Below are 10,997 nucleotides of genomic sequence, written 5' to 3'. Positions count from 1 at the left end.
GCCTGCTTTATCATCTTTTGTATGTATGTATGTATATCACCTATCTTCCCTACCCACTGGTGGTATAAAGGATAAAAAATACAAACCAATCTCTCTATTGTGCTCTCTCAAATATCTATTCTATTTCTATCTACAAAAAAATGTTACTATCAGAATGTTAGATTGATATAAGAACATAAGATATGCCATACTGGGTCAGAGCAAGGGTCCATCAAGCCCAGAATCCTGTTTCTAACAGTGCCAATCAAAAGTATCTGGCTAGTACCCAAATATTAAATAGATCCCAAGCTACTAATGCTGGTAACAAGCAATGGCTATTCCTTATTGATTAATAGTTTATGGTCTTCTCCTCCAGGAACTTATCCAAAGCTTTTTTAAACCCAGCTACCCTTGTTAAATGTAACTGTACTTTCGGACACCACAGTTCTAGTTTTTGTTTATAATGCACTCCTGTTCGATGTAAACCAGCAAGATATGTTTTCATGATTGCCGGTATATAAAAACTCTAAATAAATAAAAATAAAATAAATAAAAATTCCTTAACCACATCTTCTGGCAATGAATTCCAGAGCTTACTTGTGCTTGGAATGAAAAATAATTTTCTCCAAGTTGTTTTAAATGTGCTACTTGCTAAATTCATGGAGTGCCCCCTAGTCCTTCTATTATCTGAAAGAGTAAATAACTATTTCACATTTACCCATTCAAGTTCTTTTGTGATTTTGTAGACCTTTATCATATCCCCCCTCAGCCATCTCTTCTCCAAGCTGAATAGCCCTAACCTTTTTAGCCTTTCCTCATAGGGGAGACGTTCCATATTCTTTATCATTTTGGTCGCCCTTCTCTATACTTTCTCCAGAGTAACTATATCTTTTTTGAGATTGGCGACCAGAATTGCACATAGTATTCAAGGTGCAGTCTCACAATGGAGCAATACAGAGGCATTATGACATCCACTGTTTAATTCACCATTCCCATACTAATAATTCCTACCATTCTGTTTGCTTTTATGACTATCACAGCATACTGAGCTGATGATTTCAATGTATTATCCACAATAATGACTAGATCTCTTTCCTGAATGGTAGCTCCTAATATGAAACCGAAATTCATGTAACTATAGCAAGGGTTATTTTTCCCTATATGCATCACCTTGACTTTTCCACATTAAATTTCATCTGCCATTTGGACACCCAATCTTCTAATCTCACAAGGTCCTCCTACAATTTATCACAATCTGCTTGTGATTTAACTACTCTGAATAATTTTGTGTTATCTGCAAATTTGATCACCTCATTCATCATACACCTTTCCAGATCATTTATAAATATATTAAAAAGCACCAGTCCAAGTACAAATCCCTGAGGCACTCCACTGTTTACCTTTTTCCACCGAGAAAATTGACCATTTAATCCTACTCTCTGTTTCCTGTCTTTTAAACAGTTTGCAATCCACAAAAGGATATCTCCTCCTATCCCATGACTTTTTAGTTTGCTTAGTAGCCTCTCATGTGGGACTTTGTCAAACACCTTCTGAAAATCCAAATACACCACATCTAGTGGTTCACCTTTATCCACATTTTTATTCATCCCTTCAAAAACAAAGTAGCAGATTTGTGAGGCAAGACTTCCCTTAGGTAAATCCATGCTGACTGTGTCCCATTAAATCATGTCTGTCTATATGTTCTGTGATTTTATTCTTATAACAATTTCCATGATTTTTCCAGGCACTGAAATCAGGCTCACCGGTCTATAGTTTCCCAAATCACGTCTGGATCCCTTTTCTAAATAGTTGCGATGGAGAAGGTACAGAGAAGGGCAACCAAAATGGTAAAGGGGATGGAACAGCTCTCCTATGAGGAAAGGCTGAAGAGGTTAGGGCTGTTCAGCTTGGAGAAGAGACGGCTGAATGGGGATATGATAGAGGTCTTTAAGATCATGAGAGGTCTTGAATGAGTAGATGTGACTCGGTTATTTATACTTTCGAATAATAGAAGGACTAGGGGCATTCCATGAAGTTAGCAAGTAACACATTTAAGACTAATTGGAGAAAATTCTTTTTCACTCAACGCATAATAAAGCTCTGGAATTTGTTGCCAGAGGAGGTGGTTAGTGCAGTTAGTGTAGCTGGGTTCAAAAAAAGGTTTGGATAAGTTCTTGGAGGAGAAGTCCATTAAAGGCTATTAATCAATTATACTTAGGGAATAGCCACTGATATTAATTGCATCAGGAGCATGGGTTCTTCTTAGTGTTTGGGTAATTGCCAGGTTCGTGTGGCCTGGTTTTGGCCTCTGTTGGAAACAGGATGCTGGGCTTGATGGACCCTTGGTCTGACCCAGCATGGCAATTTCTTATGTTTTTATGTTCAAGTCTTCAGGTACAATGGATGATTTTAATGATAGTTTACTGATTACTTTTAATAGTTCTGAAATTTAATTTTTGAGTTCTTTCAGAACCTTGGGGTGTATACCATCTGGTCCATGTTTATTCCTACTCTTCATTTGTCAATCTGGCCCACTACATCTTCCAGGTTCACCGTGATTTGACTCAGTTCATCAGAATAGCCACCCTTGAAAACTATCTCCGGAACAGGTATCTCCCCAACATCCTCACCCATAAACACCAAAGTAAAGAATTTATTTAATCTTTCCATGATGGCCTTATCTTTCCTAAGTGCCCCTTTAACTCCTCGATCATCTAAAGATCCAACCAACTCCCTTGCAGGCTTCCTGCTTCACATATATTTAAAAAAGTTTTAATTATGAGGTTTTGCCTTTATGGCCAAATTCTTTTCAAATTCTCTTTTAGCCTGCCTTATCAACGGTTTGCATTTAACTTGCCAATGCTTATGTTTTTCCCTATTTTCTTCAGATGGATCCTTCTTCTAATTTTTGAAGGAAGATCTTTTAGCTAAAATATTCTCTTTTCACCTCACCTTTTAACCATGGCAGCAATTGTTTGGCTTTCCTTCCATCTTTCTTAATGAATAGAATACATCTGGACTGCGCTTCTAATATGATATTTTTTTTAACAATGTTCAATGCCTGTTGTATACTCCCAACTTTTGTAGATGAACCTTTCAGTATTTTTTTAAACTATTTTTCTCATTTTATCAAAGTTTCCCTTTTGAAAGTTTAGTGCTAGAGCCATGGATTTACCTATTGTCCCCCTTCCAGTCAATTCAAATTTGATCATGTTATGATCACTATTGCCAAGTGGCCCCACCACCATTACCTCCCTCACCGAATCCTGTGCTCCATTAAGAATTAGATCTACAATAACTCCCCTCTCTCATCAGTTCCTAAACCAATTGCTCCATAAAACTGTCATTTATTCCATCCAGGAATTGTCTCTCTCTAGCATGTTCTTAAGTTACATTTACATAGCCAATATTGATGTAATTGAAATCTTATTAACACAATAAGGGTAAGTATGTAATCAATTTCAAATGAACCGAGAAACATTCAAAAAAATTTTATTTTTAATTTGAACTTATATAATTTATTTTAACATTTAAATTTGTACTAATAATCAAAAGACAAAAATAAATGTTTATAAATGTAGTGTTTATATAGTATAATATATAAAATGTATTTTTGTCTTTTGATTGTCTTTGGACACCTGCGCTACCTAAATCAGGGCGGAGTCAGCCCTGGAAGAGGAGGAGTCGGGGCATCAGCGGGGCCGACTCTGCGAAGACGCCACAGACAGCGAAAAGGTAAGGGCCTTTTCGTGTCCTACTTCGCACCCAATAGCTACACCTTCTATGGTGGCACTATTGGGTGTGAAACTGGCAGTGATCGCACCGCGGCGGTGCAATCGCTGCGGGCTAGCGCAGGACCGCCCCCTGCTTCGTCCCCCGCCCCCCCATTAGCGCAGTTTTCTAAAGTATCGCAGGCCTGCGATACTTTAGAAAATGATGCCCATAGTTTGAAGAAACAGCTGCATAATGTTCAGTCCCTTATTATGTCTCCCCACTTATCTATATGATAGCATACAATATTCAAAGGCATAAGTGACAACAGTGAGCATGAGACCCGCCCCCTTGTGATGTCATCCAGCCCAGCATCGAGCCGGTAAACGGCGCCATTCCACCTGGCACTGAGGCGGAGGGGGCTGCCCACCAGCACCGGGCACTTTTGAGATGCTTCACTGAAGAGAAAAGCTCAAAAAAATGAAAAAAATCAGCTTTAAAATGTGAATGGAGATCGCTATGAAGAAAAACAGTGAGCATGAGACCCGCCCCCTTGTGATGTCATCCAGCCCAGCGTCGAGCTGGTAAACGGCGCCATTCCACCTGGCGTCGCGCGCCAAAGGGGCACTCCCCTTTGTGCACCCCTTCGTGCAACCCTTGGTGCTACCTTTTTTCGTTTTTTTTTTAACTTCTATGTTTTTTTCACTTTTGTTTACCTTTCTCTTTTTTCATTGTTGTTATCCCGTGTTAACAGTTTTCATTGTTATTAATGTTAAATGTATTTGACAAAGGTAACTTTTTTCCTGCATCTCCTGTTTTAATGTAAACCGGTATGATTTGTATATTATACAAGAATGTCGGTATATAAAAATTAAAAATAAATAAATAAATAAATAAATAAGTGACCTAGGTATTCATTCATCCATTCAGACTCTACATGGAAGACCATGACACATAACATGACGCCAAAAAGTGAAAAGGAAGGAAGGGGAAAAAAGGACAGGTACTTGTAAAAAAAAGTCAATAAAAACAAAATAAAACAAAAAATCCATACTACCTCTTTGCCTGCAAGTTCGTGAATTGTGACTTAATTTAGACAAAAGTTAATAAGGAAAAAAGTTAAATTATTAACTTTCAGCATATTATAGTCTAAAACACATTTTTTAATGCATTTACTCAGTTCCAAGGTAAAACACAGTTGTGGATTTTATTTTTCAAAAACTGATGTCTTTATCTTTGCTAAAGATAAACAATGTAACACACATAATTTATAATGACACACAAACAACATATAATGACATAGAACCACAAATAGTGAACAGATATCAAAACATTAGCACTTAAAAGTAGGCCTTTAAAAAAGTCATTAAAAAATTATTTGGATCCAAAATTAAACACAAAACAGAACCTTTAAGTCAGATCTGTTAAAAAAAAAACACAACAACAACGAAAAAAAGGAAAACCTGGAAAAAAAACTTCAGGTTTTGCATTTTATTTGGCAGAGCAGGCAAGCATCTTGTCAGTCTGTAAAAAAATTCTCACATAAGAAAGATTAATTCAATCTTACGAATCAAATCACATTTCAAGGTAAAAAAACAGCTATAAATAGTTGAGTGCTCGATATGATTTACTTGGATTTTAGTAAAGCTTTTGATATATTACTGCATAGGAGACTAGTGAAGAAAATAAGAAGCTTGGGAGTGGGTGGCAAGGTAATGGTGTGGATTGCAAACTGGTTGACTGACAGGAGACAGTGTGCTGGGGCTCGCGCGGCCCACTCGGGGCAAGAGCCCGCTCACCCCGATCGGTGAGCCGTGCAGAGGAGGCACCAGCGGCAACGAGAAACAAAACTTTAAAAAGCTCCTATATCGAATAGGAGAGGGCAGGAACAAGAAGCCCTGACGCCACGCGGTGAGTGCAGCCGCGCCCCCGGAACGGCAATAGGCCTATCAGAGGGCAGCTAGAAGCCCTTTAAATCTAAAATCCTCCCGGCGGCGTCCCTCTCTCGCCCTCCTGCGCCCGGCAACGATCCGCTCTACCTCCCTCCTCCTCTGCTGGGGCTCGCGCGGCCCACTCGGGGCAAGAGCCCGCTCACCCCAATCGGTGAGCCGTGCAGAGGAGGCACCAGCGGCAACGAGAAACAAAACTTTAAAAAGCTCCTATATCGAATAGGAGAGGGCAGGAACAAGAAGCCCTGACGCCACGCGGTGAGTGCAGCCGCACCCCCGGAACGGCAATAGGCCTATCAGAGGGCAGCTAGAAGCCCTTTAAATCTAAAATCCTCACGGCGGCGTCGCACGCCAGGCGTCGCGCGCACGAAGGAGCGCGACCTAAGGGGCCTGCCCCTTAGCGCGCCCCTTGGAGTGCCCCGAGGCCCAGGGCCTACGCATTCACAAGTGACACGACATAGAACCTTTATGCCCAACTGACCTCCGGCCTCTCACGCGACAATAACACCGAAGGACGACCTGCCGAGAGAAAGAGCCGCAGCCATCCCTAGGAAACGGGGTAAGACTCTCTCCAGAATTCTTTTACACTCTCCCAAACCCAAACTCTCCCAAACCCCGACGGGCCACGTGGATCGCCCCTTCTACATCTCAAAATACCCACTCCACAACCAACGACGCAGACAATCACAAACCCAGCATCCACCCAACAACGCCTGACTCAACTACTCGACAACTGACTCATCCACTCAACAACTCTTGTCTCAGACAGCCTCTCAGACAACCCCACACGCAAACAACCTTTCAGGACTCCAGCATCCACTCAACAACGCCTGACTCAACTACTCGACAACTGACTCATCCACTCAACAACTCTTGTCTCAGACAGCCTCTCAGACAACCCCACACGCAGACAACGTTTCAGGACTCCAGCATCCACTCAACAACGCATGACTCAACTACTCGACAACTGACTCATCCACTCAACAACTCTTGTCTCAGACAGCCTCTCAGACAACCCCACACGCAGACAACGTTTCAGGACTCCAGCATCCACTCAACAACGCATGACTCAACTACTCGACAACTGACTCATCCACTCAACAACTCTTATCTCAGACAGCCTCTCAGACAACCCCACACGCAGACAACCTTTCAGGACTCCAGCATCCACTCAACAACGCCTGACTCAACTACTCGACAACTGACTCATCCACTCAACAACTCTTATCTCAGACAGCCTCTCAGACAACCCCACACGCAGACAACCTTTCAGGACTCCAGCATCCACCCAACAACGCCTGACTCAACTACTCGACAACTGACTCATCCACTCAACAACTCTTGTCTCAGACAGCCTCTCAGACAACCCCACACGCAAACAACCTTTCAGGACTCCAGCATCCACTCAACAACGCCTGACTCAACTACTCGACAACTGACTCATCCACTCAACAACTCTTGTCTCAGACAGCCTCTCAGACAACCCCACACGCAGACAACGTTTCAGGACTCCAGCATCCACTCAACAACGCCTGACTCAACTACTCGACAACTGACTCATCCACTCAACAACTCTTGTCTCAGACAGCCTCTCAGACAACCCCACACGCAGACAACGTTTCAGGACTCCAGCATCCACTCAACAACGCATGACTCAACTACTCGACAACTGACTCATCCACTCAACAACTCTTATCTCAGACAGCCTCTCAGACAACCCCACACGCAGACAACCTTTCAGGACTCCAGCATCCACTCAACAACGCCTGACTCAACTACTCGACAACTGACTCATCCACTCAACAACTCTTGTCTCAGACAGCCTCTCAGACAACCCCACACGCAGACAACCTTTCAGGACTTCAGCATCCACGCAACAACGCCTGACTCAGACAAACAAACTCCTCAGACAACCCCACCATCTTCGCAAATGATGCCAACATTCAATACAAATCAAGCTTCCAATATGCATCCTACCTTCCCAATCCCAATCCTATATCACTGCCTCTCTCAGAAAAGAACACCAACCAGTCAAACATACCATCGTAACCTAAAATCTCTCACACCAATCCTAATCACTCCGATAACCCAGCTCCTAGGACTTACTCTATTTACCCTATCACTATTCAATGCGCAATCCTTAACCAAAAAATCACTAATCCTCAACGACTACCTCAATGACTCTAAGCCGGACATCTGCGCAATAACGGAAACCTGGCTGAAACCCTCAGACACCGCAATAATAAACCAACTTCCAACGCAAACGTACGACATATTCTCTCTTCCCAGACTGAAAAAGAGGGGAGGAGGAATCCTCCTTGCAACTAAAAAAGACCTCAGGTTCTCACACCATCCGGTCCACTCCGACACCAAGCTTGAAATCGGCTTCTTCACATCACACCAACTTCAAATCCTTCTCATCTATGCCCCCCCAGGACTATTAGAATCTGATGTCTCACCCTTCATCGAAATAACCACTACACTCATCAACCTAGACACTCCAGCAATAATATTAGGAGATTTCAATCTCCATATAGACAACCCTTCTCCCTCACCAAGCTGCCAAACACTGCTCCTAGCCCTCTCAGCGATGGGCTTCACCCAAACGGTCAACAGTCCTACACATAAAGCAGGTCATATGCTGGACCTGATCTTTATCAACAAAGGCATAAAATCGTCCTCCCCGCCAAAAAATCTGAAGGTACCTTGGTCAGATCATTCCATGATCTCCACATCATTTCAGCTAGAAAATTCGAGTGCCCCTAATACCCCATCACCTTCCTTTCTCTACAGGAAAGCTTGCCAATCTGATGAACTCACCAAACAATTAACCAATCACCTCACAGATATAGTCCTCTCAGATCCCAACACGGCCCTACGCTCCTGGAATGCAATCACAGAAAACATAGCCAACAAACTTTGCCCTCTAACAACTAAAAAATCACACCCAAACTCCTCCAAAAAACAACCATGGTTCACTAACGAACTCAGAAGGCTCAAACTAAATTTAAGACAAAAGGAATCCAACTGGAGAAAAACCCCAAACGCCAACACACTCTCAACTTACAAATTCACACTTCATCAGTACAAGGCCTCCACATACAAATCAAAGAGAGACTTTTATGCTTCTAAAATCCACAACTTGGTCTTCGACGCCAAAGCCCTATTCAACTATGTATCCACCCTCACCCAAATACCCTCTCCAGAGTGCCCTAGTAACCAAGCTCAATCTAAAGCTGAAGAACTTGCACTATTTTTTCAAAATAAAATCACGAATCTTCTGACTCAACTTCCTTCCAAAATCGCCCCCCTTCCATCATCTCTACTGCCTCCCATCAAAAACAATCACCTCGTATTCTTTGAACCTACCACAGCTGCCGAAATCCAAACTATCCTTAGAAGAATGAAACCTTCTTCGCACCCAGCGGACCATATCCCTACCAAACTTCTTCTTTCAATCCCAGACACTATATCCAAAACACTGGCAGACATCATCAACTGTTCACTCTCTCAAGGTGCCTTCCCTGAAGACCTCAAACAGGCCTCTCTCAAACCACTCTTAAAAAAACCAAACTTGGAACCAAATGACCCTAACAATTACCGACCTATAGCCAATCTTCCTTTCATTGCCAAGATTATGGAAAGGCTGGTGAATTCCCAATTATCAGACTACATTGAAGATAACAAACTGCTATACGCCTCGCAATATGGATTCCGCAAGAACCTAGGCACAGAATCCCTCCTCACCTCCCTCACAGACCTCCTTACTCTTGGCATAGACAAAGGACAATCCTTCATATTGGTCCTTCTAGATCTTTCAGCAGCCTTTGATACCGTCAATCATTCTATTCTCTTAAACCAATTATCTACAATAGGAATTTCTGGATTGGCGCTCTCCTGGTTCAAATCGTTTCTCACTAACAGAGGTTATAAAGTTAAAATCCAAAATAAAGAATCATCACGTTTCGACTCGACCATTGGAGTCCCTCAAGGCTCCTCTTTATCCCCTACACTCTTTAACATTTACCTCATGCCTCTTTGTCAACTCCTCACCAACCTCAACTTAAATCACTTTCTTTATGCAGACGACATACAAATACTGATCCCCATCAAAGAATCTTACTCAAAAACACTTGATTTCTGGGAGTCCTGTCATCAAGAAATCAAAAACCTCCTCAACAGCCTAAATCTGGTTCTTAACTCCAATAAAACAGAACTATTACTCATTTCTCCGGAGAACAACAATCCTTCAACTTGTCTTCCAACCAACCTACAAACTACTCAAGTAAGAGATCTAGGTGTTCTAATTGACAATAAACTAAACTTCAAAGCCCACATAAACAAAACAACCAAAGACTGCTTCTATAAGCTGCATGTTTTAAAAAGAATAAGACCCCTCTTCCACACCAAAGACTTCAGAACCATCCTCCAAGCTCTCATATTCTCCAAATTAGACTATTGTAACTCTACGTTACTTGGCCTCCCCTCCTCCTACACCAAACCGCTCCAAATGGTCCAAAATGCAGCAGCCAGACTACTAACTAACACCAGGAAGAGAGACCATATCTCCCCAGTCCTAAAAGACCTCCACTGGTTACCAATTCATTTCAGAGTAATTTACAAATCTATCACCTTAATATACAAAATCATTCACCAACACACTACAATTGACCTACAAATTCCTTTACGTCCACACATATCCACAAGACCGACCAGAGAAGCTTACAAAGGATGCCTCATTGTTCCACCTACCAAAACCACTAACCACAGTACCTTAAGACACCGAGCCTTCTCCACAGCAGGCCCACAATTATGGAACACTATCCCACCAGATCTCAGAAGTGAGCCATGCCTCCTAACTTTTAGGAAAAGACTTAAGACATGGCTGTTTAGGCAAGCCTTCCCGAACTCCACTTAACACGCCAACCATTAAAGACTCCACTCAGCAACTATATATTTCGGATTATGTATATATACTGTACTATTGTATATAATTAACCTCCTCTCTCTCTCTCTATTTTTCCTCCTCCCAGTTTACAGCCCCTGTTAATTGTAACTGCATCTCTTCATCACGTTTAGTTATGTTCTTGGTTTGTTCTTCACACCCCTGTTTCATGTAAACCGGCATGATGTGAACGCTTTCATGAATGCCGGTATAGAAAAACCTTAAATAAATAAATAAATAAATAAAAATAAATAAATGGAACCTACTTTGAAGACAGAATTGTATTAAGTGGTGTGCCACAGGGATCGGGGTTTTGGACCGGTTCTGTTCAATATAGCTCTGGAATTTGTTGGACCAGTTCTGTTCAATAAAGCTCTGGAATTTGTTGCCAGAGGATGTGGTTAGAGCAGTTA

This window comes from Rhinatrema bivittatum, chromosome 6 (assembly GCF_901001135.1).
Source record: "Rhinatrema bivittatum chromosome 6, aRhiBiv1.1, whole genome shotgun sequence".
NCBI lineage: Eukaryota > Metazoa > Chordata > Amphibia > Gymnophiona > Rhinatrematidae > Rhinatrema > Rhinatrema bivittatum.
Note: the sequence above shows the minus strand (reverse complement) of the source record.